The sequence below is a fragment of the Panthera pardus genome, unplaced genomic scaffold, assembly GCF_024362965.1.
Source record: "Panthera pardus isolate Hobbes unplaced genomic scaffold, ASM2436296v1 HiC_scaffold_7, whole genome shotgun sequence".
Taxonomy (NCBI): domain Eukaryota; kingdom Metazoa; phylum Chordata; class Mammalia; order Carnivora; family Felidae; genus Panthera; species Panthera pardus.
This window is the reverse complement of record NW_026527002.1, coordinates 55,677,719-55,691,241: the sequence shown is the minus strand read 5'-3', so window position 1 is coordinate 55,691,241 and position 13,523 is coordinate 55,677,719. Positions and strand designations below refer to the sequence as shown.

Here is a 13,523-nt window from a genome sequence, read left to right as displayed (position 1 = left end):
AACTGCTTATGTATTGGGTTTATCCTCTCTTGATTGTTGGATCTCTTCTGCCACCATGTGAACAAGTCTGGATTTATCTTGTAGAGAATGAGGCCACATGTATAGAGAGGACTCAGTAGCAGCAACCACCCCAGCCATTGCAGTGGAGATCTGAGATGTGAGTTAGTCCATCCTATACCATAGAGATGCAGCTAATCCAGCCCACCCAGATGAATCAACCAGAAAATCCATATAATAGTAAGACATAATAATTTTTACTAATTTAATCTAGATTTATAGTGGTTGCTTATGAAACAAATTCATGCTGATACTTTGGAAACAGATATACTAGACAACATATATTGACTGATAATAACTTTGAATTATTTGAAAGCTTAATTGTAATACATGCTTATTTTCTGATAATTTATAGTTATTTATTTTATTTTATATTATTGTATTTGTTTTCATTGCAGCTTAGGGGAGAGTCGAGAAGTCATTGCTGAAAATGGAGCTAAACTAAATATATTAATAAATGATTTTCTAAGTTTTTCCTTTTTTAAAGTACATTTATTCTCCTCCTCTGAATTAGTAACTACACAAGTAAAAATGAAAGTCTAACACTATGAGAGACAAAAGTAGTTTAGTTACAAGCTTTGACAATCATTGTTGAAGAGTTAAGCAAAGTAGTTTCATGTAATTCAGCCATTGGTTTAATGGAAATGAGAAACACAGAGGGAAGCATTAAATACTGATAAACAAAGGAACATGGGTAGGTTGATTATATACGATATAAATTTATCTCTTTCTATATAAATCTCCTTATAAAATAACTGATGCTTATAACAGATAAAGTATATCTTATTTGAAAGGCTTGTTATTACATTTAAACACGATCAATGTCATTTTCTGCTAAGTAATGAATTACAGAAGCGAACACTAAATAAAACTACACCAACATATACTATATATGACAAGGATGGCATTGGAATGAAATGGTAAAGGGGAAACTATAAGTTTTACGGTAATAGAAATGAGGGGCGCCTGGGTGGCTCAGTGGGTTGAGCGTCTGACTTCTGCTCGGGTCGTGATCTCATAGGTCGTGGGTTCGAGCCCCGCATCGGGCTCTGTGTTGACGGCTCGGAGCCTGGAGTCTGCTTCACATTCTGTGTCCCTCTCTCTCTTTCTCTCTGATCCTCCATTGCTCATGCTCTCTCTCTCTCTCTCTCTCAAGAATAAAACATTAAAAAGTTTAAAAAAAAGAAATGAAAAGCAGGTATGAAACATTTAATACACATTCAGATGTTAATTTTCATAAAATACAAAATATGGATAATAGAAAATACTACTTCTGTGGTCATCTATAATAGAAATGGATTCACACCTTTAATGCAGAAAACTATAGTAGAAGAGTAATGTGGAAGGAAATAGAGTTGTACATATTTGCTGGAAAATATAAGAATGTAATAAAAGAATTGTACGTGAAAGCATTTGGGTATTGAAAAAGAATAAGGTAAAATTATTTAAATTACAGGACTCTACTAAATTCTACCTAAGAGGTTGGCTAAGTATATTTGCAAGTCTAATTGCAGATTATAGAAATCAAAAATTAAAACAAAGTACAATATTGGGAAATTATAACATTTTAACATATTTTACTATGCTATATATTTAAATGTATTATCTGATAATTACTTAAATGGTTTTAAAATAACTTTCTCCATTATGTATAGATGGCTACAAATAATATGTTTTGCATAACACTGTGCCATATGCTACATTTGCCTTACAACAGTTATATGCAAAGTATTAAGGTCAAAATCATCCCAATTTTATACAAAGGAACTGAAATTAAGAAAAGCAAAATGATTAGAATAATGCCAAAACGGAGAGCTTCTGATTTGAACGGATGTATTTTTCCATAAGATCCAGTAATTTTCCAACATATTATAAAGTTATAGTTTGAGAATATTTTTCTACATATATTTCTAAATTTCTAGACTGTTTAATGATACAAAATCATAATATCATTAGGATGAATCACCATGTTATCTTGTCGTGTATAACAGTTAAGAGGATGGAAAATAGAGCATAGTTACATTCTGATTGGAGAAATAAAATGAATCTTTGTTATAATATTTGACTTATGAATAGGCAGAATATGCATTTTGAGTTTTTTAGTTTAATAAGAAATCACTGAAATAAATAAATAACTCTTTAACATCTGTTTAACAAGATCAGAAAATCCTTCCATAACTGAAAATTTCCAGTACTACTGGAGAAACAGGATACAGACATGAAAAATTACACTCTAAGAGGATGATTTCTTCAGTCATCTCAACAGTATATTATAGAGATATAATACATAATGTTGCTTTCTATGACACCAGATGCTCAGCATATCATGACGTTAAGAGAAAGTAGAGATCCTAGTCTTTATAAGTTAACCACCACAATGTATGTCCTACATTTATTTTGACATTGGTATGTTGGTGGTGGTGTTGAGAGAGATATTGAAGTGAGGGTGAAATAATTAAATGCACCATAATTCTAAGGGATCAATTTTATAGATTTAAGTTTACATTGTCAATGTAGGCATGTTGCTTTCACTATAGCTGAAAAAATGGTGCAACTACACTGTATAACACAATACACAGTTTGGAAGTTTAAACATTTTCCCTAACACATAAAAGCAGATAGTTTTGTATTTCTCTTAATGCTTGTAGGAATGGGAGATTTGGGATAAAGCAAACATTATTCATGTGGTCTGAGTTTAAAGATATAATGTGCTAGGTTGCTCTTTTTGTTGTGAAAAAAGAAAGACAAGGAGAGGATTTCTGGGGAAGATGGTGGTATAGGAGGACCCTAAACTCACCTCTTTCCACATACACACAGCTAGGTAAAAGCCACATCAGTGTCAATAACCTAGAAAATTACCTGAAGACTGGCAGAACAAACTCTCCACAGCTAAATGTAGACAAGAGGCCACATTGAAGAGGGCAGGAAGGGTGGAGACACAGGAGCTACAGGACTGGTGGGACCATTCACAGAGGGAATTACATCATGGGAATGAGGAGAGCAAAGAAACAGACTCTTGGCTTTGAAAATGAGAGGGACTAAATTCCCCAAGTTCTTATAAAACAACTGGGTTTAGTACCTGTAATATTAAAAATCATCAGGCTCCTGAGAGAGCCAGGAGGGTAAGAGGGAACTGAGTCCCCACCTTAAAGAGACAGCACAGCAAACAGTCCCTTGGAGACACAGCATAGAAGCAGCAGTTTGAAAAACACCTGGGATATACAGGAAGGACATTTATATACTGATCTTAAGAACACACACTGGAGGGGCAGGGATCACTGGGGGACCTGGTGGGTACCATTTCCCTCTCTCCTGCTCCTGCCAGCATAAACATAGGAACACATACAGGAACCAGCCCTCCACCAATTCTCACTACCTAACTTGCTAACAGCATGCCCCACCAATGTGTTCTCCTGGGGACATGTGCCCCCCAAGTCCTCAGACCCAGGACCCCTCACACAGCAGACTCAGCAAATCTTGCTAACACTGTGCAACTGGAATCTGGAGAAAGAAACAGAAATCCAGGGAGGCCAACACTAAGACACATAGTAATTAAAATAGCAAAAAAGTAGTGATGGAGAGGGAACTGCAAAAGTAGGAAAAGAAAACAGTTACATACAAGGAAACTTCCATAAGGTTATGAGCAAAATTTTCAGCAGTAACTTTGCAGACAAGAAGGGTGTGGCATGATATATTGTTGTAGATATTGTATACAAACCTAGTGGTAACCACAAATCAAAACCCAGTAACAGATATGCAAAAAATAAAGAGAAAGGAATCCAAGTATATCACTAAAAAAATCCAACAAACCATGAGAGAAAAGAAAGGAACAGAGAACTACAGAAACAACCACAAAACAAGTAACAAAATTGCAATGAACACATACCTATTAATAATTACTTTGAATGTTCATGGACTAAACACTCCAGTAAAAAGTCACAGGTTATGGAACAGATGAAAAAACACCACTCATCTATATGCTGCCTAGAAGAGACTCATTTCAGATGTAAAGACATTGCAGATTTAAAGTGAAGGGATGGAAAAGCACTTATCATGCAAATGGAAGTGAAAAGAAAGCTGGGGTAGCAATAATTATACCAGACAAAATAGACTTACAACAGAGAATGCAAAAGGAGACAAAGTAGGAAACTGCCTAGTCATTAAGGGAAAAATCCAACCAGAAGATATAACAAATATTCATGCATCCAACATAGAAGCACTCAACATGGGAGTACCCAAATACATCAAGCAGCAACAAACATAAAGGAAGTACTTGATGGTTATATAATAAAAACAGGGGACTTTAACACCCCACTAACATTAATGAATAGATCATCCAAGCAGAAATCAATGTGGAAATAGTGGCTTTGAATAATACAATGCACCAGATGTATCTAACAGATAAGCCCAGAGCATTCCATCCTAAAACAGCAGAATACATATTTATCTCAAGTGTACATGGAATATTCTTCAGAATAGATCATATGAGGTCACAAAATAAAACTCAACACATTCCAAAAAATTGAAATCATACCATCCATCTTTTCTGACCATAATGTAATGAAACAAGATCTACCACAAGAAAAAAATCTCAAAAGAACACACACGTAAATGTAGGTTAAATAAAATCCTGCTAAACAATGAATGCGTCAACCAAGATATCAAAGAAGAAATTAAGAAATATATGGAGACAAATGAAAATGAAAAAAAAAAGATTCAAAATTTTGAGACGTAGCACAAGCTGTTATAATAGGAAAGTTAATAGCAATACAGGCCTATCTCAAGAAGCAAGAGAAATCTCAAATGAATAACCTAACCTTATACCTAAAGGGGCTAGAAAAAGAGGGACAAACAAAACCCAAAAACAGTTGGAGGAAGGAAATTAAAAAGAGTACATCTGAATGAGCACTGAGTAATGCATAGAATTGTTGAATCAATCACTATATTGTACACGTGAAACTAATAGAACATTGCATGTTAACTACACTGGAATTAAAATAAAGAAAGAAAAACAAGGATGTGAATGTGAGTAATGATATACATTTGTGTACAGTATATGTATACTCGATTGCTATTAATATGCTGGCCTCAAGAAGTATGTAGCCCAGTGTAGTACTGTGGCAATATACTGTCCCAATAAAGATTGGATTTTGTGGTAGGACTTCTCTGCAAGGCAGGCAGAAGGATGAAACTAACTGGTGAAAGAAAAGATATACCATTATTTGAATGAACATGTTAGATCTTAAGTTTTGCTTGACTTTTAAATACAATTCCTATAATTAAGACATCTGATAATGCTGTTCACCAGGTATGTTCTTAAACACTCTTAGACATACAAACATACCAAATAAACAAGAATATTTCCCATATAATTTTAATTGATGTCCATTTGTACATTTCCTATTATAACCAGAGGCCAAAGTCATCCCTAGTTATTTTTGCATCCAACATTAATGTTTTTCCCACTGTTTCTGGGTTCTATACTGTTTTCCAAGTTACCTTTGAATTTCTTTAATTTTCCAGAATTTTAAGATTATATTGAAACCTCTACATGAGTAATTTATGTACATAGCAAACAATGTCAAATCCTTTGAATAAATAATGCTAGAGAAGTTAAACCATTTATCAGCTAAGAAAACTAATGTGATAAATACAAAAAAACCATAGTTCATTATTTGTAAGACTATTCCATGAACCTGAAACAAAGAGAATGCAGCTGAGAAATTTAAAAATTAAAGGATGGCTATTTCTATGAAAGACTATCTGCTTAAATGGATTGAACATTCAAATCACAGAGTTAGTGCTACATCCTGATTCATAACTGATGTTTTTCGTGGCATCTATTCTACTTAATTGAGTAAAGGAAGAATAACCTGTGAAAGCAACAAAAGAAAAAGAAAGAAATTCAATCAGATTACATTAGTAATTTCTCATCAGATTGCCACTTTTCTTAGTAATTTTGTTAGTGTTGGAGGCTACTATTATTAGTCTATTATTGTTTGCCTGTTATTATGATGGATATGTTTAATCATATTAGAAGAATTTACATCACATTAAGAATGACAAATATTAATGGTATAATAAGTAGACTTTAAATATTAAAGCATTTCCATAATGATTAATAAAGTTATTTTCAAATTCATTCTTCTGAGTTATGGTCAGATATTGTAAACTTTTTTTTCTAATTATAAACAGTCAACTACTCGTAAGGTAATTTTGAAATTGTACTTATGTTTTATTTCTTAGTAGCGTCTTAATAAATGTTACATGTATTTATTTATGATCATGGAAGTTATCTTCTTATGAACAGTCAAGTACTTTTATTTCTCTCTAGGTATCATTAAATACTATTGGATCAATAATTTGTCCTAAATCCAGGAACCAAGACCATGTAAAATAAAGAAGGGAAAATGTTCTATCTCACCTGCTTAGTAATGTCTGTAAAACATGTATGTTGAAATACCGTATATTATACAGATATGTTGAGGTAGTGTTGAGATGTCTCATATGGAGATATGTTGAGGTATATGTTTTCAGTGTTAAAGCACTCTTTATGATAAAAGATTTCAATGACAAAAAGAAAAAAAAATTAAAAATCAGCATTATAGATTTCTTGAGTCAACAAACAAGGACTTCCTGACCTAACCAAATTTTGAAAGCAAGTATTAGAAGCTTTAAGTATTAAATATTTATCTTGCATGTTTTTTATCTTCCTACATTTACAATATGCTACAAGAAATTAATTTCTTTTTTTTATGTTTATTTTTGACAAAGAGAGAGAGAGGGAGGGAGAGACAGAATCTGAAGCAGGCTCAAAGCTCTGAGCTGTCAGCACAGAGCCGGTGAAGTGCCGGTGAAGAGCCAGTGAAGGGCTCAAAGTCACCGACAGGACCAGGAGGTCATGACCTGAGCCTAATCTGACGCTCAACTGACTGAGCCACCCAGGGGCCCCCAAATTAGTTTATTTCTATATTCAGTATTTATCTCTTTGGTTGTCCTATGCAATAGATCATAGTTGTGGCATATTTAACATTAAAGATTTTAACAAATCTAGTATTCCACTAAAGTTTCATGGCATACAATAAGTTTTACATTTCCTGTGCAGAGAATCCAGTTCACTTGCTCAGAAACTGGCAAAACAGTTTGTCATGTAGTGATTGAGTCTACCAAACTACTCAACATATGCACTGCAAGGAGGCTTTGCTAGTCTGCTATATTTCCAGCAACTTCAAGAAGTCATAAAGAAAATAAAATTACCCTGAAAAAAAATCAACCTCTTGTTTGGCTGATGAGACTGGTAATAAAATGAAGAGACAGGCCCACTGTAAATAAGTCTTAGCCTTTAAACTAAGGGTGGGATTAATAAAACAGTGTCTGTCCAATTTAGTAATTGCATCAATATGTGTTGTGAATAAAAAAGTGTATGCCTTTACAGAATTTTTAAAAAGGAATTATGGAACTTTTACACTCAGTATTCCTGCCAATGCCTACCTTTCTCATTCAGTAAGAATAGCATCTGAAGAAGAATTGATTTAATAAGAGTTAAGCACATGTGTAGAGAAAGAAAATTCTCAGGAGATTCATTGTTCTTGAGGGAATCTTTCTATGAACTAACAGATTATAGGGAAACTAATATGGTCAATAGTCTAAACTTCAAAAAGAACCAATATTGGCTTCTACATTTTAAAAGAGTAATTTTTATAACTGAATATTAAAGGGAGAGGAAGCTGTCTAAAATACTACAAAATAGTGTTCTCACATTGAAGAACCATATAAAAAGAATAGATGTTAGTCCACTTTTAGGAGAAAATGCCTATATAAACCTCTAAACTTTGGGAGAAAAAAATGTGCCAAGTTTAAGAAAAAGGATGGCTATCTGTGTCAATGTGAGGTCAGATATCAGAACTTATGATTATGTTATACTTGCCCTATCATTATGAATAATATATGTGAGCTCCAAAAGTAAGAACTCCTTTTCATATAGGTCCAGGCCAACTAAAAAATATCTACTTCTGATGCACGTTTGAGATTGATTTTATAAGTATTGGAAATAGAGAAATATGTTGCTTCATAGACATTTAGGTAATGTTCTATTCATCACAGATAATTTATTGTACCATTAACAAAAGTGACCGTTGTAATAATGATTGTCAAGTAAATGTTACTTATGTCTACTAATTCCATGGAGTTCAGCTCCACTGACACAAAATTTAAAGTACTTTTGAATTTAAACATAAAATTGGCAAAAATTTCATGAAATGGCTAAAAGCAACAGTAAAGAGATTAACTGGTGAGTATACAAATAAAAAGAGAGAGAGAGAGAGAAAGTATTTTAAAAAATTTCCATGGTGACCTTACTGAAATTTAGGGTGGCTGAATTTATATAAATGTACTGAAAGCAAGAATAAAAATAGTATTAACTGACATTTGTTGGGTTTGTACTATGTGCTAGACATTAGGCATTTAACATGAAGTATCTCAGTGAGTCTCACACCTATGCTTAAAATTAGTCTTGAATTGTCAAAACTTTTCAAAAATTTTGTTGGGTAGAACTTGGTATTTTTTTTTTAATGTTTATTTATTTTTGAGAGACAGAGAGAGAGAGAGAGAGAGAGAGAGAGAGAGAGAGAGAGAGGATGCAAGCAGGGGAGGGGCAGAGAGAGAGGGAGACACAGAATCTGAAGCAGGCTACAGGCTCTGAGCTGTCAGCACAGAGCCTGACTTGGGGCTTGAACCCACAAACTGTGAGATCATGACCTGAGCTGAAGTCAGACACTTAACCGACTGAGCCAACCAGGTGCCCCAAACTTGGTATATTTTTATTGGTATATATTTTAGGTTTTTATTCAAGTTTTTATATTTATGCTGCTTAGTTTGAAATAAATGAACAAATACTTGTAAGCAGTACACATGTATATAAGATATTCAATTTAAAATATTTAAAAATTTTAAAACAAATCTCTTGAGTTATATGTAAAAATATATATGTACATATATGTATATATATATATGTGCTACAAAACTATGTCCTTAAAATTCTTCTGCTGTTTTAGCTTTTTTTTTTCTTTTCTTCCTAAGAATCTCAAATCTCAACAGATCCTGAGCATATTATCTCATTAATCTGTGAACCTTTTTGGTGACCTTGGTGACAAATGTTTCAGTCTCCATTTCACAGATGATGAAACTTGGAAAGAGAAAGGTTAATTTGTTTGTGTAAGTTGACACATCATGTCAATTGCTATGTTCTTAGAAGAATATAGGGTTCTTGCCTTGTTGGCTACTATTTTATCTACTATATCATTTTGGCAACAATGAGAGACAAAATAACTCAGAATAAAATAAAATACTGTATTAGCAGCCGGCCACAATCACATTTTAGGCCTGTGGCTACATCTCCCCAACATAATCTACTACTGATTGTAATATTCTTTTATCCCACTGATCTTTAAAAACATGTCTATCTGTCTATCCACACATAGCCTTTAATTATTGTCTTAGTTGATATAATCACTTTCTTGAAAGAAAAGAGTCTAAAGGAAGAGGTCAGGGACAAAAATAATGATCTTTCTTTAAAAAAAGAGTAACAAATTGAACAGGTTTATTTCTATTCTGTTTAGAAATAATATCGAGTGGCCTGGAGTGGATAAAATAAAGTATATTAGGTATATCTGCTTTTCTGCCACTTCACTGACCATACAGAGATTGATAAAAACAACAACATTATTTTATATACTTAAACTACTTGGTAGTGAAATTTAAAAAAAATAAAACTTCCAGATTAAAAAAAAAATCTACATCTCTGACAAAACAGGGTAAAAAAATTCAATATTGTCAAATATGATCAGTATCAACATATTAAAATATGCTTTTCTATCTGGAATATCAAAGACCAAGTTTATAAAACTTGTTATAAACTAAATTTTCATTTCCTAATTTGACCAAATCTTAAACAAAACTACCAATAATTTCATTTCTAAAGTAATCAATTTTTTTTCTTATTGGCAAAAAATATTGATTTTATATTAAATGAAATCATGTTGCATAAACTTTCTCTAGGACCCTAACTGGGAATCAGCTACATTCCAGTTAAGAAATTCACATGTAACTTATTTGTTTAAGTCTTATTTTTCACATCTTCTTTTTGCAATGGAACTGGAAGTAGAATGTATATCTGCTATCAGATGTTATCCCACTATCTTTAGCATGGCTTAGTGTTGGAGTGGAAGAGAGTGAGGCCATAAGGCTCAAGTTGTATATTCATTTATGAGTCTAAGGCCAGGGGAAGATAGGAAAGATAGAAGTTTGCTAATGCATAGGGATCACTGTCAAAGGCAATGCCCCCAATTTTCCACTACCAACCAAGGGCTTCTAGACGTTTTGAACATTTTCACTTGTGCTTTCGCATCACCATAGAAAAGATATGCCTGGTCAGGGGGAGGGATGAATTGGCAGAGCACAGAGGATTTTGAGAAGACTGAAAATACTCTGTATGGTACCATGATGACAGAGAGATGCTATTATATTTTGTCCAAGTCCATAGAACATAATGTATCATACCAAAAGTGAAATGCGACGCAAACTATGCTCGTTCAGTGATTACGGTGTGTCCACATAGCTTTGTCAGTTGTATCAGATGTGCCATTCTGGTGGTGTGGATAATGGTAAAGCCTAAGCACGTGTGGTGGCAGGGGAGATATGGGAAATTTCTGTACCTTCCTCTCAATTTTGTTTTGAACCTAAAACTGCTATAAAAATATTTCATTAAAAAATTATGAAATACAAAAGAACAAAGGAAAGAAAGGAAGGATGTCCCTGAAATGTCCACTGGTCTCAGAAGGAGGATGAGAAGTAGAGAAGAGCACTTAGTGACTCTCATATACATAAGCAAGATGAGCTAAAATCACCTAAGCCCAGCCTGTATCAGCTGTCAACTGGCCAACTCAAAAGTACATAAGCGATAATGATAAGTTTGGAATATTATTTACAAAAATTAATTATCCCATCCCCTATTATAGAAGTCTTTTTTTATGTGTTTGCAACTCCTTTCATTAAGTAAAGCTGTCTATCTCCCCACTCCTTACACCCTCACTTTGGCAATAGTATGTGGGAGTATTAACTTGTGCCTGTTGTTAGGTAGCCTAAGCTACTTCTGTTCATTCGCTTGGAATCGTGCCACATTATGTGACAAGCAAAAGGTACCCTGCTGGAGAACAAGAAACCATGCGGTTGTGAATATAGTTAATGTATTCATTCCAGCTGAGGCCCTAGGGGTATAAGAAACCCCAACCAAGATCATTACTTCCACTATTTGGTATGCAATTAACTTTAGTCTCATGGGAAGTCCAGATGAGGCCAGAAGTACCACTAGTACTCACTGTTTAGTGAGAACAGCCTAAATCACTGACCCACATATTTATAACCTATGGTTATACGTCACTACATTGTGGGATGGTTGGTTATGCTGCAATTGCTACATCATATCATAAATTATCATTGTTTCAAGTGCTTGAGCTTTAGATTAGTTTGTTTTGCTTCAAAGATAACTATTATGACATGCTTGTTAACGAATTTTCATGCCATTTAAAAATTTTTTTTAATGTTTTATTTTATTTTTGAGACAGAGAGAGACAGAGCATGAATGGGGGAGGGCCAGAGAGAGAGGGAGACACAGAATCTGAAGCAGGCTCCAGGATCTGAGCTGTCAGCACAGAGCCCGACGCGGGGCTCGAACTCACAGACGGTGAGATCATGACCTGAGCCGAAGTCGGAAGCTCAACTGACTGAGCCACCCAGGTGCCCCTCATGCCATTTTAGAATAGAGAAAATTCTATACATCTATAACAATGTACTGGTTATATGGGAAAAGAAAATCACACTTACATATTCCAAAGGGAGAAAACACCTCACCAATTTCTAAAATGGGACCCCACTTTGACAATAAATTTCATATATTAAAAAAATAAATTAAAAAAATAAAAAGGAAAATAAACAAAGCCAAAAAAATAAAAAATAAAAAATACATAAAATGGGACCCAGAAGAAAATTTCAAGATATTATAGCATTATCAGTAGGACATAGGAAAACACATAGGAACCAAGTTCAAAACAATTTTTAAAAATAAGGAGATATTAGATTAAACAGGGAATGATAAATAATGAGACTAAAGAAGGGGATGGATAACCTTAGTCAAGATAAACAATGCTGCCACGAAACATTTAAATCTTAGTGTTCACTAACAGGAGAGTTTCATTTATTTCTCTCAGTACACATCTACTGCACGTTAGTTTGAGAGGAGGCAACTGTTATATTTATCTCTAGGTATCTAACATATAGAACAAAAATAATAATGGTGACTGGGTCAGGGGATTGAGGAAAATCATGCACTCTCCATTTCCATTATCTTTGATTTTGTTATAGGGTAATAATGGTCTCATCAAAATAACTGTGAAGTGATTTCCCCCTCATCTATCTTTGGAAGCAGTGTGAAGGATTATTACTATTCTTTAAACATTGAGTAGAATTAAACAGTTAAGAAATCTGCATGATTTGCCACTTCTTATGCCTTATAATTTCTTATTGAAAACTAGATACTTTCAATGATATATGTGGCTACTTTGAAATCAGATTCATCTCTCTATCCAGTGTTTATTGTTGTTGCTATTTGTTCAGTGACTTTCTGATCTAATTCTTTAAAGACCATATTCTTTGTCATGTGTGGCCAATGCACAGTTTCTGCTTGGTAAGCTTAGTGGCTAGCTAATGATTGGATAAAATATTTACTTATTCAACTTGGACCATTAAGCTTCCCAGTTGTTTCTGAGGGCCTCTGTATACGTCTTGGAAAACACATTAAACAGTCATTTGAAAACTCTGCCTTAGCTTTCAGTCTCTGCTTGCATGGAGACTCAAGGTCAGTAAAAGTAAGATATTAGGCCCTTCTCAAGTCCTTCCTGAACATGTATACAGCCCACGGCATGCACACAACCCTATACATGTGTGTGGCTTCCTGAATCCCAGGAATATGTCAGAGCTTTAAAGAGCTCTATGGACATTACATTTTTCATCTTTTCTTTTTAAGCTTTTCATTTAGTCTTTTCATTGCCCCAACTGTTAGACACAGCTCAGGCAGCCACAAAGATCAATACATTCCTGTTACTGATTTCAGTAAATATCTCTAAAGAAAAGACATTTTGCATTTGGGTGAGTTAGGTCAATACAGATGGGCTTGCAAGTGTGGTCTTCCAGGGACACATCAGACAGGTCAAATCATGTCTATTTTCCAGGAATGGGCCTTTGAAGCGGTTTTATCCTACTCTGCCCCACTCTGCTGGCTGTCCGGCTCTTGTTTTTTAGTGTGATTGTTAGTTTTCAGGAGTACGATAAACTGGAGTAGGGAGGGTGGGGCTGGTACAAGTTAAAGCACCACAAAGCTCATCCTTCTGACCAATATCCAAAAATCTCTAGAT

The 13,523-nt window shown here is 34.2% G+C and overlaps 1 non-coding gene across 1 annotated transcript; it reads left to right on the top strand.

Moving 5' to 3' along the window:
* Positions 1 to 1,021: 1,021 nt before the first annotated feature.
* Positions 1,022 to 1,106, top strand: TRNAR-UCU (transfer RNA arginine (anticodon UCU)). Its single transcript is given in 2 exon segments — positions 1,022 to 1,058; positions 1,072 to 1,106. It is a non-coding gene; the product is annotated as a tRNA-Arg (tRNA).
* Positions 1,107 to 13,523: the final 12,417 nt, after the last annotated feature.